Consider the following 15000-nt stretch of genomic DNA (forward strand, 5'->3'; position numbering starts at 1 on the left):
TTGTTTGAGAAGTCTTCCAAAGGGCACACTCCTGATGACTAGTGAAAAGTCATCAACGGTACAAAACAAGTCCAACTGAATGTGGCCAACTCCTGTAAGCTAGAAGCACATAAGTTGACATCTGTGTCAAACTTTAACAACCTTTCACAAAGGATAAAGTGGTGACCTGTAGAGGGTTCTGAGGCCTCCAGCACAAGCAATGAATGCAGAACATGGGACAGCAGAAAGACACAGTTTCCCCCCTGGCAGAGACCATAGAAACATAAAGATCAAGCACATGGATGGCCCGTACAGGGGTCGAACCCACGACCATGGTGTTATTAGCAACACGCTCTAACCAACTGAACTAACCGGCCAACGTGCTCCGGTTCTGCTGGGGCTGGGGCTGGGTCTTGCTCATCCATCCCAGGCTCTCATTTCAGACCAGCTGGGGGAATTCCAGGTGTGCTATATATGCCACGGCCTCATTAACCCATGGAATGTAGAATGTGTCCCAGCGACTTTTAATCGTAAGCAATTGATCTTTTGTGGGTAGCATGGCCGAGCGGTCTAAGGCGCTGGATTTAGGCTCCACTCTCTTCGGAGGCGTGGGTTCCAATCCCACTGCTGCCAAGCTCTTTTAACAAATCTCTATCCTCAAGGGCTCAAGCATCTCTGATGTTCCTTGCCCAACACACTGAAATCTCAAAGAACACTTACCTCTCTGCTTTAGGAGCATTAGAATAACTGCATTCATTGCATGTTTTGTTTGAGAAGTCTTCCAAAGGGCACACTCCTGATGACTAGTGAAAAGTCATCAACGGTACAAAACAAGTCCAACTGAATGTGGCCAACTCCTGTAAGCTAGAAGCACATAAGTTGACATCTGTGTCAAACTTTAACAACCTTTCACAAAGGATAAAGTGGTGACCTACTGGGAGTTGAGAGTTCTGAGGCCTCCAGCGCAAGCAATGAATGCTGAACATGGAATGTAGCCTATGTCTCCTGCCGCTTTTTAATCGATAACGAGTGTTCTTTTACAGGTAGTATGGCCGAGCGGTCTAAGGCGCTGGATTAAGGCTCCAGTCTCTTCGGAGGCGTGGGTTCAAATCCCACTGCTGCCAAGCTCTTTTAACAAATCCCTAGACTCAATGGCTCAAGCATCTCTGATGTTCCTTGCCCAACAAACTGAAAAAATCTCAAAGAACACTTACCTCTCTGCTTTAGGAGCATTAGAAAAATTGCATGTTTTGTTTGAGAAGTCTTCCAAAGGGCACACTCCTGATGACTAGTGAAAAGTCATCAACGGTACAAAACAACTCCAACTGAATGTGGCCAACTCCTGTAAGCTAGAAGCACATAAGTTGACATCTGTGTCAAACTTTAACAACCTTTCACAAAGGATAAAGTGGTGACCTGTTGAGGGTTCTGAGGCCTCCAGCGCAAGCAATGAATGCAGAACATGGGACAGCAGAAAGACACAGTTTTCCCCCTGGCAGAGACCATAGAAACATAAAGATCAAGCACATGGATGGCCCGTACGGGGGTCGAACCCGCGACCTTGGCGTTATTAGCACCACGCTCTAACCAACTGAGCTAACCGGCCAACGTGCTCCGGTTCTGCTGGGGCTGGGTCTTGCTCATCCATCCCAGGCTCTCATTTCAGACCAGCTGGGGGAATTCCAGGTGTGCTATATATGCCACGGCCTCATTAACCCATGGAATGTAGAATGTGTCCCAGCGACTTTTAATCGTAAGCAATTGATCTTTTGTGGGTAGCATGGCCGAGCGGTCTAAGGCGCTGGATTTAGGCTCCAGTCTCTTCGGAGGCGTGGGTTCAAATCCCACTGCTGCCAAGCTCTTTTAACAAATCTCTATCCTCAAGGGCTCAAGCATCTCTGATGTTCCTTGCCCAACACACTGAAATCTCAAAGAACACTTACCTCTCTGCTTTAGGAGCATTAGAATAACTGCATTCATTGCATGTTTTGTTTGAGAAGTCTTCCAAAGGGCACACTCCTGATGACTAGTGAAAAGTCATCAACGGTACAAAACAAGTCCAACTGAATGTGGCCAACTCCTGTAAGCTAGAAGCACATAAGTTGACATCTGTGTCAATCTTTAACAACCTTTCACAAAGGATAAAGTGGTGACCTACTGGGAGTTGAGAGTTCTGAGGCCTCCGGCGCAAGCAATGAATGCTGAACATGGAATGTAGCCTATGTCTCCCGCCGCTTTTTAATCGATAACGAGTGTTCTTTTACAGGTAGCATGGCCGAGCGGTCTAAGGCGCTGGATTAAGGCTCCAGTCTCTTCGGAGGCGTGGGTTCAAATCCCACTGCTGCCAAGCTCTTTTAACAAATCCCTAGACTCAATGGCTCAAGCATCTCTGATGTTCCTTGCCCAACACACTGAAAAAATCTCAAAGAACACTTACCTCTCTGCTTTAGGAGCATTAGAAAAATTGCATGTTTTGTTTGAGAAGTCTTCCAAAGGGCACACTCCTGATGACTAGTGAAAAGTCATCAACGGTACAAAACAACTCCAACTGAATGTGGCCAACTCCTGTAAGCTAGAAGCACATAAGTTGACATCTGTGTCAAACTTTAACAACCTTTCACAAAGGATAAAGTGGTGACCTGTTGAGGGTTCTGAGGCCTCCAGCGCAAGCAATGAATGCAGAACATGGGACAGCAGAAAGACACAGTTTTCCCCCTGGCAGAGACCATAGAAACATAAAGATCAAGCACATGGATGGCCCGTATGGGGGTCGAACCCGCGACCTTGGCGTTTTTAGCACCACGCTCTAACCAACTGAGCTAACCGGCCAACGTGCTCCGGTTCTGCTGGGGCTGGGTCTTGCTCATCCATCCCAGGCTCTCATTTCAGACCAGCTGGGGGAATTCCAGGTGTGCTATATATGCCACGGCCTCATTAACCCATGGAATGTAGAATGTGTCCCAGCGACTTTTAATCGTAAGCAATTGATCTTTTGTGGGTAGCATGGCCGAGCGGTCTAAGGCGCTGGATTTAGGCTCCAGTCTCTTCGGAGGCGTGGGTTCATATCCCACTGCTGCCAAGCTCTTTTAACAAATCTCTATCCTCAAGGGCTCAAGCATCTCTGATGTTCCTTGCCCAACACACTGAAATCTCAAAGAACACTTACCTCTCTGCTTTAGGAGCATTAGAATAACTGCATTCATTGCATGTTTTGTTTGAGAAGTCTTCCAAAGGGCACACTCCTGATGACTAGTGAAAAGTCATCAACGGTACAAAACAAGTCCAACTGAATGTGGCCAACTCCTGTAAGCTAGAAGCACATAAGTTGACATCTGTGTCAAACTTTAACAACCTTTCACAAAGGATAAAGTGGTGACCTACTGGGAGTTGAGAGTTCTGAGGCCTCCAGCGCAAGCAATGAATGCTGAACATGGAATGTAGCCTATGTCTCCCGCCGCTTTTTAATCGGTAACGAGTGTTTTTTTACAGGTAGCATGGCCGCTGGATTAAGGCTCCAGTCTCTTCGGAGGCGTGGGTTCAAATCCCACTGCTGCCAAGCTCTTTTAACAAATCCCTAGACTCAATGGCTCAAGCATCTCTGATGTTCCTTGCCCAACACACTGAAAAAAGCTCAAAGAACACTTACCTCTCTGCTTTAGGAGCATTAGAAAAATTGCATGTTTTGTTTGAGAAGTCTTCCAAAGGGCACACTCCTGATGACTAGTGAAAAGTCATCAACGGTACAAAACAACTCCAACTGAATGTGGCCAACTCCTGTAAGCTAGAAGCACATAAGTTGACATCTGTGTCAAACTTTAACAACCTTTCACAAAGGATAAAGTGGTGACCTGTTGAGGGTTCTGAGGCCTCCAGCGCAAGCAATGAATGCAGAACATGGGACAGCAGAAAGACACAGTTTTCCCCCTGGCAGAGACCATAGAAACATAAAGATCAAGCACATGGATGGCCCGTACGGGGGTCGAACCCGCGACCTTGGCGTTATTAGCACCACGCTCTAACCAACTGAGCTAACCGGCCAACGTGCTCCGGTTCTGCTGGGGCTGGGTCTTGCTCATCCATCCCAGGCTCTCATTTCAGACCAGCTGGGGGAATTCCAGGTGTGCTATATATGCCACGGCCTCATTAACCCATGGAATGTAGAATGTGTCCCAGCGACTTTTAATCGTAAGCAATTGATCTTTTGTGGGTAGCATGGCCGAGCGGTCTAAGGCGCTGCATTTAGGCTCCAGTCTCTTCGGAGGCGTGGGTTCAAATCCCACTGCTGCCAAGCTCTTTTAACAAATCTCTATCCTCAAGGGCTCAAGCATCTCTGATGTTCCTTGCCCAACACACTGAAATCTCAAAGAACACTTACCTCTCTGCTTTAGGAGCATTAGAATAACTGCATTCATTGCATGTTTTGTTTGAGAAGTCTTCCAAAGGGCACACTCCTGATGACTAGTGAAAAGTCATCAACGGTACAAAACAAGTCCAACTGAATGTGGCCAACTCCTGTAAGCTAGAAGCACATAAGATGACATCTGTGTCAATCTTTAACAACCTTTCACAAAGGATAAAGTGGTGACCTACTGGGAGTTGAGAGTTCTGAGGCCTCCGGCGCAAGCAATGAATGCTGAACATGGAATGTAGCCTATGTCTCCCGCCGCTTTTTAATCGATAACGAGTGTTCTTTTACAGGTAGCATGGCCGAGCGGTCTAAGGCGCTGGATTAAGGCTCCAGTCTCTTCGGAGGCGTGGGTTCAAATCCCACTGCTGCCAAGCTCTTTTAACAAATCCCTAGACTCAATGGCTCAAGCATCTCTGATGTTCCTTGCCCAACACACTGAAAAAATCTCAAAGAACACTTACCTCTCTGCTTTAGGAGCATTAGAAAAATTGCATGTTTTGTTTGAGAAGTCTTCCAAAGGGCACACTCCTGATGACTAGTGAAAAGTCATCAACGGTACAAAACAACTCCAACTGAAGGTGGCCAACTCCTGTAAGCTAGAAGCACATAAGTTGACATCTGTGTCAAACTTTAACAACCTTTCACAAAGGATAAAGTGGTGACCTGTTGAGGGTTCTGAGGCCTCCAGCGCAAGCAATGAATGATCAGTCAGTCAGTGTCAGCGGTGGAGTAGGGCGCTTCGGACCTTCCGCTTACGAGCCTGCTTCCACCCAGACCTGGCAGTCAGAGACCAGGCAGCTGCTAGGCTAGACGCTCCATGAAACAAGCTCCCTGGAACCTGGAATCAGCATCTCGCTCTCCACAAGGACTCCTCTCCTCCGCAGGTAAGACCCTGCCTCTCAGGGCCTGATATCCTGGGGATCCTCTGACGGCCGTCCTTATCAGGGCAGCCGTCACACAGACCCCACACTGCGGCTTTCTAGACTACTTTTCGCCGGCATCTATCGCCCGCACGGCCACCCGCTTTCTGGTGGTCCCAAATCACCCCCCCTGGGTGTATTTCCGGCGTTTTTGGGTGTTTTTTCACCCCCGCGCCAGCCTGCTTCATCTCGCGGCCGCCGCACCTTAGGAAAGTCCGCGGCTTCAGCTCGTTTTTACCTTACCCTTAATTCCTAAGCACAGTTTGCTTTGGCTATTCACCCCCACATCCCCAGAGGCCCCCTGTTCAGCAACTTTATCGGTAAATAGCTTTTTTACCACGCTGACAGCCCCCCCCCAGCCCGGGTCCTGTGCTTTGCCTGGCAGCCATTATTTTGGTACACCCCAGCAGCAGTGACACCCAGCATCCCCCCCCCTTTTCTTCCCCTCCACAAGCCGTTAGTTTTTTGATCCAGGGTTTTGTGCCGATCGCCGTCAGGGATCAGGAAGGAATTTTTTTCCCTGCCGCAGCACATTGGCCAGCTTGCCCAGGGTTTTTTTTGCCTTCCTCTGGACCAAAAAACCAAATCCCAATCCCCTTGAGCTAGGATTCTCGAATCCTCTCTCACCCTACGCCCGCACCCCAGCCCTTGGTGACTGGCAGCAATGGTTAAGTTGCGTTACTCTCCAGAAACCATTTGGGGTCTGAGACAATTCGCTACTACATTGCCTGCCGCCACCACAATAGCTTTAAAATCAGATCAACTTTTGAGGTTCGATCATCGATCGATCATCAAATATTCCAATCATTCAACACAGCTCAAGCACATATCATGTGCTTTGCTTAACACTAGATCAGCAGTTAAACACCGATCAGAAATCCATGATTTCTTACTTCAATACGATCTAGACTGCCTCTTCATTACGGAAAGTTGGCTGTCGGACGATTGCAACACCATTCTCGGAGAACTGGTGCCAGCAAACTATCGCATCTTAACGGAAAATAGAATAGGGCAAAGGGGAGGAGGACTGGCGGTGATTCATAAGTCGCATATTGCAATCATTAAACCGGTCCTCCAAAATCCTCTACCTTTTATGGAAACCCTTACGCTTCAACTTCAAGCTCACTCTCAGGAGACTGTTCATATTCTCCTCTGCTATAGGCCCCCTGGGCCAAAATCGCAGTTGATATCAGCATTAACGGAGTTCATTTCCACCTACACCCTTAGCGGTAAGCACCTTTTGCTGCTCGGGGATTTTAATTAGTGGGCTAACTCCTCACAGGATCCCATCGCGGATGCCTGCATCAACCACCTGGAAGGATTTGGACTTCAACAACTTATACACGGACCAACGCATGTTTCAGGTCACACACTCGACCTAATTTTCGGACAAAATCTGAAAATTAACATTGTGGGAAATGAACCTTTGCCATGGACAGACCACCATGCAATCAGCTTCATAATCCCCAGAACTCCATTAGTCAGGAAAGTACCCAAGCCGGTGACAATACACTGGGCTAGATCTCAGAGGAAGCTCCACTCGGAACTCTTCAGATCTACCCTGGGAAACCGAATTGGGGCTATTCCTCCTCAATTAGCAGCCTCAGATACTTTGGATGCCATTAATGCAGCTCTGCTACAGTCAGCTGACTTGGCAGCACCAAAGCGCAAACTCCGCAGCCGGGAAAAAAAGTCCAGCTGGTTCAATAACCAACTGTCGCTATTGAAGCAAGAGCGCAGGAGAGCGGAAGCCTCCTGGAAAAGAAGTCCGTCAGAAGACCATCTCAACATCTACAAAGCAGTAACTACGCGCTACCACAAGGAAATTTTCAAAGCCAAAAAACTTCACTTCTCCAGGGTGATTAACAGCGCAATGAATCGCCCTCGCGAACTCTTCAGGATGGTCACCCAGACCATGAATCCGGGATGTCTAGAAGTCCCCACTTCAGACACCCAAGAGTTCTGCAATGAACTATCGGATTTCTTCATCGACAAAATCGAGAAAATTCGGGTAAGTATTCGGCAAAACAATTCTCCACTCAGCCCCGTCTTCAATCAAAACAACGACCGAACGCCTCTACAATCAACTAAGTTCACTTTGGAACCCATCTCCATCGATACAACAAAAAAATTTATTGGCCTGCTGCGCAACAGCACAGCACCGAATGACATCATTCCCACCAAGCTACTGAAGGAATGTGCCGACATCCTGGCGCCTCCGATCACGCAGCTTATAAATCAGTCATTTAAGGAAGGCATAGTGCCTTCCCTGCTGAAAGAGGGCACAATCCTGCCGATCTTGAAAAAACCTAATTTGGATCCTATGGACCCAACTCACCGCCGTCCCATAACAGGTCTAAATGCTCTGTCCAAGATAATGGAGAAAGTGGTGGTAAATCAGCTGCAACAGCATCTGGACACCCACAACCTACTCGATCCATTTCAATCCGGGTTCCGTCCCGGACACGGGACAGAAACGGCCTTACTGAAAATATGGGACGATGCGCTTGAGGCCGCAGACGAAGGAGAATCATGTCTTCTGGTTCTGCTGGACCTAAGCGCTGCTTTTGACACAGTAGACCACAAATTGCTACTGAGACGACTAACAGAAGTCGCCGGAGTCTCAGAAGATGCCTTACCATGGTTCTCCTCGTTTCTTGGAAACCGATCACAAACAGTGAAACTGGGATCCTTCACATCTGAAAAACGCACGGTGACATGTGGGGTCCCCCAAGGATCCCCCTTGTCTCCAGTGCTGTTTAATATCTATCTTCGTCCTCTCTTTGATATTATCAGTAGCCATGAACTACTTTATCACTCTTATGCAGACGACACGCAGTTGTATTTTCGCATCTGCCACAAAAAGGATCATCATCTAAGATTAGAGAAATGTCTCTCTTCAATAGAAAACTGGATGTCTAAGAGTTATCTCAAACTCAATAATGCTAAAACAGAACTCTTTATCTTTGATGCCAGGCGGAAGAAACCACCGACAACAAACTGGACACCATCTCCCATTCTGGGACAAATCATCGCACCTAGCTCCAAAGTCAAAAGTCTGGGAGTCACGTTTGACACCTTCATGACAATGGACGCACAAATAGGGTCCGTAGTCAGCGGGGCGCACCATTTGATGCGCCTACTACGCAGACTGATTCCATTTATTCCTAAAGAAGACGTAGCAGTCGTGGTGGGAACAATCGTGAATTCCAGACTGGACTATGCAAATGCCCTTTACCTCGGGCTACCCAAGTACCAAATCGCTCGTCTCCAAGTCGTACAGAATACGGCCGCCAGACTGGTGACTGGGAAAAAATCTTGGGAATCAATCTCACCTTCACTGAGATCCCTTCACTGGCTGCCAGTGAAGGACAGAATTGCATTCAAAGCACTCTGCCTGACACATAAGTGCATCCATGGGAAGGCTCCTAGATATCTATGCGACAAGATCAAACTGCACAATTGCAGTCGCATTTTGCGTTCCACCGACCAAAATCTGGTCAAGGTTCCTATAACCAAATACAAGTCCAAAGGAGAAAGAAGGTTTGCTTTCCAGGGCCCCAGGCTTTGGAATGCTTTACCAACCAGCATTCGGTTGGAGCAAAACCACCTGTCTTTCAGAAGGCAGATCAAAACCCTGCTTTTTTGAAAGGCATGAGACTTAATCAACAAGCGCCCAGAGGCGATTCAGTTCGCATGTGTCCGCGCTATATAAATTTTTCATTCATTCATTCATTCAATGCAGAACATGGGACAGCAGAAAGACACAGTTTTCCCCCTGGCAGAGACCATAGAAACATAAAGATCAAGCACATGGATGGCCCGTACGGGGGTCGAACCCGCGACCTTGGCGTTATTAGCACCACGCTCTAACCAACTGAGCTAACCGGCCAACGTGCTCTGGTTCTGCTGGGGCTGGGTCTTGCTCATCCATCCCAGGCTCTCATTTCAGACCAGCTGGGGGAATTCCAGGTGTGCTATATATGCCACGGCCTCATTAACCCATGGAATGTAGAATGTGTCCCAGCGACTTTTAATCGTAAGCAATTGATCTTTTGTGGGTAGCATGGCCGAGCGGTCTAAGGCGCTGGATTTAGGCTCCAGTCTCTTCGGAGGCGTGGGTTCAAATCCCACTGCTGCCAAGCTCTTTTAACAAATCTCTATCCTCAAGGGCTCAAGCATCTCTGATGTTCCTTGCCCAACACACTGAAATCTCAAAGAACACTTACCTCTCTGCTTTAGGAGCATTAGAATAACTGCATTCATTGCATGTTTTGTTTGAGAAGTCTTCCAAAGGGCACACTCCTGATGACTAGTGAAAAGTCATCAACGGTACAAAACAAGTCCAACTGAATGTGGCCAACTCCTGTAAGCTAGAAGCACATAAGTTGACATCTGTGTCAAACTTTAACAACCTTTCACAAAGGATAAAGTGGTGACCTACTGGGAGTTGAGAGTTCTGAGGCCTCCAGCGCAAGCAATGAATGCTGAACATGGAATGTAGCCTATGTCTCCCGCCGCTTTTTAATCGATAACGATTGTTCTTTTACAGGTAGCATGGCCGAGCGGTCTAAGGCGCTGGATTAAGGCTCCAGTCTCTTCGGAGGCGTGGGTTCAAATCCCACTGCTGCCAAGCTCTTTTAACAAATCCCTAGACTCAATGGCTCAAGCATCTCTGATGTTCCTTGCCCAACACACTGAAAAAATCTCAAAGAACACTTACCTCTCTGCTTTAGGAGCATTAGAAAAATTGCATGTTTTGTTTGAGAAGTCTTCCAAAGGGCACACTCCTGATGACTAGTGAAAAGTCATCAACGGTACAAAACAACTCCAACTGAATGTGGCCAACTCCTGTAAGCTAGAAGCACATAAGTTGACATCTGTGTCAAACTTTAACAACCTTTCACAAAGGATAAAGTGGTGACCTGTTGAGGGTTCTGAGGCCTCCAGCGCAAGCAATGAATGCAGAACATGGGACAGCAGAAAGACACAGTTTTCCCCCTGGCAGAGACCATAGAAACATAAAGATCAAGCACATGGATGGCCCGTACGGGGGTCAAACCCGCGACCTTGGCGTTATTAGCACCACGCTCTAACCAACTGAGCTAACCGGCCAACGTGCTCCGGTTCTGCTGGGGCTGGGTCTTGCTCATCCATCCCAGGCTCTCATTTCAGACCAGCTGGGGGAATTCCAGGTGTGCTATATATGCCACGGCCTCATTAACCCATGGAATGTAGAATGTGTCCCAGCGACTTTTAATCGTAAGCAATTGATCTTTTGTGGGTAGCATGGCCGAGCGGTCTAAGGCGCTGGATTTAGGCTCCAGTCTCTTCGGAGGCGTGGGTTCAAATCCCACTGCTGCCAAGCTCTTTTAACAAATCTCTATCCTCAAGGGCTCAAGCATCTCTGATGTTCCTTGCCCAACACACTGAAATCTCAAAGAACACTTACCTCTCTGCTTTAGGAGCATTAGAATAACTGCATTCATTGCATGTTTTGTTTGAGAAGTCTTCCAAAGGGCACACTCCTGATGACTAGTGAAAAGTCATCAACGGTACAAAACAAGTCCAACTGAATGTGGCCAACTCCTGTAAGCTAGAAGCACATAAGATGACATCTGTGTCAATCTTTAACAACCTTTCACAAAGGATAAAGTGGTGACCTACTGGGAGTTGAGAGTTCTGAGGCCTCCGGCGCAAGCAATGAATGCTGAACATGGAATGTAGCCTATGTCTCCCGCCGCTTTTTAATCGATAACGAGTGTTCTTTTACAGGTAGCATGGCCGAGCGGTCTAAGGCGCTGGATTAAGGCTCCAGTCTCTTCGGAGGCGTGGGTTCAAATCCCACTGCTGCCAAGCTCTTTTAACAAATCCCTAGACTCAATGGCTCAAGCATCTCTGATGTTCCTTGCCCAACACACTGAAAAAATCTCAAAGAACACTTACCTCTCTGCTTTAGGAGCATTAGAAAAATTGCATGTTTTGTTTGAGAAGTCTTCCAAAGGGCACACTCCTGATGACTAGTGAAAAGTCATCAACGGTACAAAACAACTCCAACTGAAGGTGGCCAACTCCTGTAAGCTAGAAGCACATAAGTTGACATCTGTGTCAAACTTTAACAACCTTTCACAAAGGATAAAGTGGTGACCTGTTGAGGGTTCTGAGGCCTCCAGCGCAAGCAATGAATGATCAGTCAGTCAGTGTCAGCGGTGGAGTAGGGCGCTTCGGACCTTCCGCTTACGAGCCTGCTTCCACCCAGACCTGGCAGTCAGAGACCAGGCAGCTGCTAGGCTAGACGCTCCATGAAACAAGCTCCCTGGAACCTGGAATCAGCATCTCGCTCTCCACAAGGACTCCTCTCCTCCGCAGGTAAGACCCTGCCTCTCAGGGCCTGATATCCTGGGGATCCTCTGACGGCCGTCCTTATCAGGGCAGCCGTCACACAGACCCCACACTGCGGCTTTCTAGACTACTTTTCGCCGGCATCTATCGCCCGCACGGCCACCCGCTTTCTGGTGGTCCCAAATCACCCCCCCTGGGTGTATTTCCGGCGTTTTTGGGTGTTTTTTCACCCCCGCGCCAGCCTGCTTCATCTCGCGGCCGCCGCACCTTAGGAAAGTCCGCGGCTTCAGCTCGTTTTTACCTTACCCTTAATTCCTAAGCACAGTTTGCTTTGGCTATTCACCCCCACATCCCCAGAGGCCCCCTGTTCAGCAACTTTATCGGTAAATAGCTTTTTTACCACGCTGACAGCCCCCCCCCAGCCCGGGTCCTGTGCTTTGCCTGGCAGCCATTATTTTGGTACACCCCAGCAGCAGTGACACCCAGCATCCCCCCCCCTTTTCTTCCCCTCCACAAGCCGTTAGTTTTTTGATCCAGGGTTTTGTGCCGATCGCCGTCAGGGATCAGGAAGGAATTTTTTTCCCTGCCGCAGCACATTGGCCAGCTTGCCCAGGGTTTTTTTTGCCTTCCTCTGGACCAAAAAACCAAATCCCAATCCCCTTGAGCTAGGATTCTCGAATCCTCTCTCACCCTACGCCCGCACCCCAGCCCTTGGTGACTGGCAGCAATGGTTAAGTTGCGTTACTCTCCAGAAACCATTTGGGGTCTGAGACAATTCGCTACTACATTGCCTGCCGCCACCACAATAGCTTTAAAATCAGATCAACTTTTGAGGTTCGATCATCGATCGATCATCAAATATTCCAATCATTCAACACAGCTCAAGCACATATCATGTGCTTTGCTTAACACTAGATCAGCAGTTAAACACCGATCAGAAATCCATGATTTCTTACTTCAATACGATCTAGACTGCCTCTTCATTACGGAAAGTTGGCTGTCGGACGATTGCAACACCATTCTCGGAGAACTGGTGCCAGCAAACTATCGCATCTTAACGGAAAATAGAATAGGGCAAAGGGGAGGAGGACTGGCGGTGATTCATAAGTCGCATATTGCAATCATTAAACCGGTCCTCCAAAATCCTCTACCTTTTATGGAAACCCTTACGCTTCAACTTCAAGCTCACTCTCAGGAGACTGTTCATATTCTCCTCTGCTATAGGCCCCCTGGGCCAAAATCGCAGTTGATATCAGCATTAACGGAGTTCATTTCCACCTACACCCTTAGCGGTAAGCACCTTTTGCTGCTCGGGGATTTTAATTAGTGGGCTAACTCCTCACAGGATCCCATCGCGGATGCCTGCATCAACCACCTGGAAGGATTTGGACTTCAACAACTTATACACGGACCAACGCATGTTTCAGGTCACACACTCGACCTAATTTTCGGACAAAATCTGAAAATTAACATTGTGGGAAATGAACCTTTGCCATGGACAGACCACCATGCAATCAGCTTCATAATCCCCAGAACTCCATTAGTCAGGAAAGTACCCAAGCCGGTGACAATACACTGGGCTAGATCTCAGAGGAAGCTCCACTCGGAACTCTTCAGATCTACCCTGGGAAACCGAATTGGGGCTATTCCTCCTCAATTAGCAGCCTCAGATACTTTGGATGCCATTAATGCAGCTCTGCTACAGTCAGCTGACTTGGCAGCACCAAAGCGCAAACTCCGCAGCCGGGAAAAAAAGTCCAGCTGGTTCAATAACCAACTGTCGCTATTGAAGCAAGAGCGCAGGAGAGCGGAAGCCTCCTGGAAAAGAAGTCCGTCAGAAGACCATCTCAACATCTACAAAGCAGTAACTACGCGCTACCACAAGGAAATTTTCAAAGCCAAAAAACTTCACTTCTCCAGGGTGATTAACAGCGCAATGAATCGCCCTCGCGAACTCTTCAGGATGGTCACCCAGACCATGAATCCGGGATGTCTAGAAGTCCCCACTTCAGACACCCAAGAGTTCTGCAATGAACTATCGGATTTCTTCATCGACAAAATCGAGAAAATTCGGGTAAGTATTCGGCAAAACAATTCTCCACTCAGCCCCGTCTTCAATCAAAACAACGACCGAACGCCTCTACAATCAACTAAGTTCACTTTGGAACCCATCTCCATCGATACAACAAAAAAATTTATTGGCCTGCTGCGCAACAGCACAGCACCGAATGACATCATTCCCACCAAGCTACTGAAGGAATGTGCCGACATCCTGGCGCCTCCGATCACGCAGCTTATAAATCAGTCATTTAAGGAAGGCATAGTGCCTTCCCTGCTGAAAGAGGGCACAATCCTGCCGATCTTGAAAAAACCTAATTTGGATCCTATGGACCCAACTCACCGCCGTCCCATAACAGGTCTAAATGCTCTGTCCAAGATAATGGAGAAAGTGGTGGTAAATCAGCTGCAACAGCATCTGGACACCCACAACCTACTCGATCCATTTCAATCCGGGTTCCGTCCCGGACACGGGACAGAAACGGCCTTACTGAAAATATGGGACGATGCGCTTGAGGCCGCAGACGAAGGAGAATCATGTCTTCTGGTTCTGCTGGACCTAAGCGCTGCTTTTGACACAGTAGACCACAAATTGCTACTGAGACGACTAACAGAAGTCGCCGGAGTCTCAGAAGATGCCTTACCATGGTTCTCCTCGTTTCTTGGAAACCGATCACAAACAGTGAAACTGGGATCCTTCACATCTGAAAAACGCACGGTGACATGTGGGGTCCCCCAAGGATCCCCCTTGTCTCCAGTGCTGTTTAATATCTATCTTCGTCCTCTCTTTGATATTATCAGTAGCCATGAACTACTTTATCACTCTTATGCAGACGACACGCAGTTGTATTTTCGCATCTGCCACAAAAAGGATCATCATCTAAGATTAGAGAAATGTCTCTCTTCAATAGAAAACTGGATGTCTAAGAGTTATCTCAAACTCAATAATGCTAAAACAGAACTCTTTATCTTTGATGCCAGGCGGAAGAAACCACCGACAACAAACTGGACACCATCTCCCATTCTGGGACAAATCATCGCACCTAGCTCCAAAGTCAAAAGTCTGGGAGTCACGTTTGACACCTTCATGACAATGGACGCACAAATAGGGTCCGTAGTCAGCGGGGCGCACCATTTGATGCGCCTACTACGCAGACTGATTCCATTTATTCCTAAAGAAGACGTAGCAGTCGTGGTGGGAACAATCGTGAATTCCAGACTGGACTATGCAAATGCCCTTTACCTCGGGCTACCCAAGTACCAAATCGCTCGTCTCCAAGTCGTACAGAATAC

General features: G+C 47.9%; 16 non-coding genes across 16 annotated transcripts; 11 read left to right on the plus strand and 5 right to left on the minus strand.

Annotated features, from left to right (window-relative positions):
* The first annotated feature begins 530 nt into the window (after window positions 1-530).
* Window positions 531-612, plus strand: TRNAL-UAG. The gene is given in 2 exon segments: window positions 531-568; window positions 578-612. It is a non-coding gene; the product is annotated as a tRNA-Leu (tRNA).
* A 409-nt stretch (window positions 613-1021) lies between these two features.
* Window positions 1022-1103, plus strand: TRNAL-AAG. The gene has a single exon. It is a non-coding gene; the product is annotated as a tRNA-Leu (tRNA).
* Window positions 1104-1511: 408 nt separating this feature from the next.
* Window positions 1512-1585, minus strand: TRNAI-AAU. Its single transcript has one exon. It is a non-coding gene; the product is annotated as a tRNA-Ile (tRNA).
* A 168-nt stretch (window positions 1586-1753) lies between these two features.
* On the plus strand, window positions 1754-1835 carry TRNAL-UAG. The gene has a single exon. It is a non-coding gene; the product is annotated as a tRNA-Leu (tRNA).
* A 409-nt stretch (window positions 1836-2244) lies between these two features.
* On the plus strand, window positions 2245-2326 carry TRNAL-AAG. Its single transcript has one exon. It is a non-coding gene; the product is annotated as a tRNA-Leu (tRNA).
* A 408-nt stretch (window positions 2327-2734) lies between these two features.
* Window positions 2735-2808, minus strand: TRNAF-AAA. The gene has a single exon. It is a non-coding gene; the product is annotated as a tRNA-Phe (tRNA).
* Window positions 2809-2976: 168 nt separating this feature from the next.
* TRNAL-UAG lies at window positions 2977-3058 on the plus strand. Its single transcript has one exon. It is a non-coding gene; the product is annotated as a tRNA-Leu (tRNA).
* An 885-nt stretch (window positions 3059-3943) lies between these two features.
* On the minus strand, window positions 3944-4017 carry TRNAI-AAU. Its single transcript has one exon. It is a non-coding gene; the product is annotated as a tRNA-Ile (tRNA).
* Window positions 4018-4185: 168 nt separating this feature from the next.
* On the plus strand, window positions 4186-4267 carry TRNAL-UAG. The gene has a single exon. It is a non-coding gene; the product is annotated as a tRNA-Leu (tRNA).
* A 409-nt stretch (window positions 4268-4676) lies between these two features.
* Window positions 4677-4758, plus strand: TRNAL-AAG. Its single transcript has one exon. It is a non-coding gene; the product is annotated as a tRNA-Leu (tRNA).
* A 4367-nt stretch (window positions 4759-9125) lies between these two features.
* On the minus strand, window positions 9126-9199 carry TRNAI-AAU. Its single transcript has one exon. It is a non-coding gene; the product is annotated as a tRNA-Ile (tRNA).
* Window positions 9200-9367: 168 nt separating this feature from the next.
* On the plus strand, window positions 9368-9449 carry TRNAL-UAG. Its single transcript has one exon. It is a non-coding gene; the product is annotated as a tRNA-Leu (tRNA).
* A 409-nt stretch (window positions 9450-9858) lies between these two features.
* Window positions 9859-9940, plus strand: TRNAL-AAG. Its single transcript has one exon. It is a non-coding gene; the product is annotated as a tRNA-Leu (tRNA).
* Window positions 9941-10348: 408 nt separating this feature from the next.
* Window positions 10349-10422, minus strand: TRNAI-AAU. The gene has a single exon. It is a non-coding gene; the product is annotated as a tRNA-Ile (tRNA).
* A 168-nt stretch (window positions 10423-10590) lies between these two features.
* TRNAL-UAG lies at window positions 10591-10672 on the plus strand. Its single transcript has one exon. It is a non-coding gene; the product is annotated as a tRNA-Leu (tRNA).
* A 409-nt stretch (window positions 10673-11081) lies between these two features.
* On the plus strand, window positions 11082-11163 carry TRNAL-AAG. The gene has a single exon. It is a non-coding gene; the product is annotated as a tRNA-Leu (tRNA).
* The last annotated feature ends 3837 nt before the right edge of the window (window positions 11164-15000 follow it).

This window comes from Rana temporaria, chromosome 12 (assembly GCF_905171775.1).
Source record: "Rana temporaria chromosome 12, aRanTem1.1, whole genome shotgun sequence".
Classification (NCBI taxonomy): domain Eukaryota; kingdom Metazoa; phylum Chordata; class Amphibia; order Anura; family Ranidae; genus Rana; species Rana temporaria.